This window comes from Camellia sinensis, chromosome 13 (genome assembly GCF_055761805.1).
Source record: "Camellia sinensis isolate YWXY chromosome 13, ASM5576180v1, whole genome shotgun sequence".
Taxonomy (NCBI): domain Eukaryota; kingdom Viridiplantae; phylum Streptophyta; class Magnoliopsida; order Ericales; family Theaceae; genus Camellia; species Camellia sinensis.
Window position 1 is genome coordinate 70,954,959 of NC_138973.1, and position 3,664 is coordinate 70,958,622.

Genomic DNA, 3,664 nt, shown 5'->3' on the forward strand with positions numbered 1-3,664 from the left:
TTTTTATTATTATTTTATTTTATTTTATTCTGTTTTCTTCTGGTTTTTATTTTTGTTATTTTATCAATACAACAATAATTCATGCTGGGCTTGTCTTTTTAATATATATATATTTTTTTCTAAAGACCTAAATCATGTACATTAAATTTTTTGTCCTTGTTTTTCGAACACAGATGTCCTTTAGCATTAACATATGCTCAAAACTGTAGAGATGTGCTCTTTGTTTTGCAGAAGCAGAGCTATATTTCTTCAGAAAATTGTCATTTTCGTCGAGCAGTTTTGGTTGCTTAAATTTGGAGAGTCCCGGTAACATTTCTGGTAAAGCTATATAATTTCAGAAAACAAACCCTGTTCCTCATATGATTAATGGCTTATTGCTTGATTATAGGGTGTATAATATCTTACTATGCAGGGAAGCAATTGGAAAAATTCGTATTAGTCTTTTATATAGAAAGTAAACTCAAACAATTTTTGTACAAAACTTCTCGTAGAGCTAGGTATTTTTTTTTTCTTCTAATTTTTCATTTAATCAGTTATTGTAATTGTGATATCTCTTAGCTTCCAAATGCCCATCCATGTGGCATCTACAGAATAAATGAAAAGCAATGGGATCTGTGAATATTTAACTCCCAGAACCCTTTATATTTTCGCAGCACAAAGGTATTCTCTTTTCAATTTCTCTCATTCATTGTATTCCCAAAAGTAGTGTAATTTTTTTTTTTTTTATAGAAGTCATTATCTTTAAATCTATGACTCTATTTTACTTTGCTCTACAAAGTAGTCTCTGCTCTGTTTTAGTTTGAATCTTTGCTTTTTCTATTCTATTAAAACTAAAAAGCTTCTCAACCTTCAAAATCAAGGTCTCTTTAATTTTTATTTATTTATTTTCTTTCTTCTCTAGGTTTTGGGATTTTTGCTGAGGTGTGCTATATTTACATTCCTTTCTTTGTGAAGAAAAAGACATAACATATATGCATTGGTAATTATATTATGTAAAAAATATAGCATTTATGATGTGTATTGAGAATAAGCTATCACCCATTTCATTTTGTCCATTTTGTCTACACGTCTCTACACATATATATGATCTCTTTGAGAATAAGCTGTGATGTGTATTGAGAATAAGCTATCACCCATTCTTAATATTCACTTAATATTCTGCACTCGATGAATATTAGGCATGATCATGCTTCTTTGCAGAAAGAATTCCGAATGATTTCTATGAAATAGTTTTGAAATGGTTCTTTTTCTATGAAATGATTTCTATTGGTTTCTCTTTAATGGGTTTGAGCGGTTTCTAATACATTGAAATAAGATGATGGAAACTCTCTTTTTATCAGATGATGGAAAAATAAATTAGTTTTTCCAATTATGAAATTTTGATACATGATCACAAATGTTTTGTTTGCTCGAATGGCTATTTATCTTAAACAGCTAACTATTTTGTCTTTACACAACACTGCTATCTCTTATTTCAGTCGATTTTTCTTTTTTTTTTTTTTTTTTTTTTTTAAAGATGAAATGAAACACTGCTATGACAATTTTTCTTTTTCAATTTAGATACTGCATTAAATTAGGAAATGCTTTAGCTTTTTACAATGGTTTATTTAGCTAACCAAACTTGAATGGCGAAAAAAGATTCATATAGTTGACTCCACTTGATTGGGACAGAAGGCTTAGTTTGGTTTGGTTTGTTATAATAGTTTATTCAACTAAATATTGTCTAGTGGCATACTGAATTTCAACATTTTTTTTCATTGCAAATGTTGTGTAAATTTTCGTCTTGTATGCTCATTTTTTCCCCTGCATGTTGTAGTTAGTTTAGAAGCAATACAAATGGTTAATGTTCAATTATTTGGGACTCGTGGAGCTCACATTTTAGGGATATAGTGATATGGGGATCAGATATGTTAGCAACCAAGCGAGGGAAGTCATGTAGTCGTCTCATTTCTTTTACCGAGCCAATGAACTGTCTTGACTTTGATACAGTAGCAGGTTTATTTACTTATTTGGTAGGTTATAAATAATAATAATAAAAAAATTGTTTGGCCACTTTATATAACTCTCTGGCTGGAAGATTTTGTGATTTGGTGGGTCGACATGGGTTCGATAATGAAAAAAATATTTATGTCTATTATATTGGTTTGGCATAAATTAAATAATACAAAAAGTCAAAAAGTCACTATCATATTTAAGTCACATCATCTTATGTAAATCACATCACCTCTCTAACACATCACATCAAACCCAACCCAAACCCAACCCATATAAGCTAATAAGTAAAAAAATGCACTTTTTTAGAACATCCCAAACCAACATATGTTGTTACGTTCTTGAGCATACTGCTTTGATGTTATAATTAGGTTTTAGTGGTTATCTTTTTCTTTTTTCTTTTTTCCTTTTCAGTACATGTGTTTAAGAACTAAGAAGTAAACTATTGCAATGGCCACTTGTCATTCTGTTTGCAAGATGGCATATTTCATTCTGGCATTATCTTTTTGCTGCTAAAAGATTTTCCTGAATGCTACTATCTTGACAAAGTGGCTATAATGTGTTCATTTGGTTTTGTGATCCGTCAGATCTTCTGTCAGCTTGTATGTGTTACACTTTTATTTTCTTTTTCCATTTTTTTTTTTTTTTGTGTGCTTATGGATGTTTTGGTAATGTCTTCAATTTACCAATTATGTTGGATGAAAATCTCCTGCATGGTTTTTTAACATGATCCATAGCGTTTGACATAGTTGCAGAGGGAAAATTCATTTTTGTGCCATTACTTTTTTTATTTGCAGCTTCATTTCAGAATACACAAGGAACTCAGGATGAGGCTGATCCAAATAATACAACTGTGCGTACTTTTTTTTCTTTCTTTTAATCTCTCAATTTTTCTTTCTTTTGGGGAGGAGGCTGATATGCTTGTGGACAACAATTTGCATGGCCAGATATTTGTTGGTGGTGTGAATGAAAGTGTTTCAAATGACCAACTCAGGCAAGTTTTCAGACCATATGGGCAATTAGTCCATGGCCGGATATTTTATTTAATCCAGGCTGCCTATAACGTTGGAGGTCATGAAGTAAGTGCAGTTACAATACAGAATTCTATCCTTGGATGCCCGCATGTCTCATCCTGGACAGGTATATCCCTTGCTATGGGTTTTGTTTTGAAGCTTTTTTCCTTTCTTAAAGTCCTTGGTGTTCATTTTGTTATAGTCTTTGAAGCTAAGCTTTTACTTCTCATATCTTTTATATATGAAAAGTAAAAGCTTTTACTACATCAGATCAAGAGTGTTATACGATATTAAGATTCCTATTAGATTGAAGGGACAATTTTATGGGTTTGTTACTAGGCTTGTTATGATGTATATTGTATTGAATATTGGTAGTCAAGAAATAACATGTTTAGTAAATGAAACAAGCTGAAATGAGAATATTTGGATGGATGAATGGTGTGACAAGAAATGATTTCTCAAGAAATATTTTTATCCCTGAGTCGTTAGTTTTTGTACTTATGTGAAATTTCCTTTGTCATGCAGACAAGAAATGCAATAGGGTTAGTTGCTCCAGCTATTGCTGCAGGTTTAGGAGCCTTAACACATACATTGAGCACCCTCATCCCTGTGATAGGAGCAAATTGGGCACTCTCGTCCCTGTGATAGGAGCAAGTGGA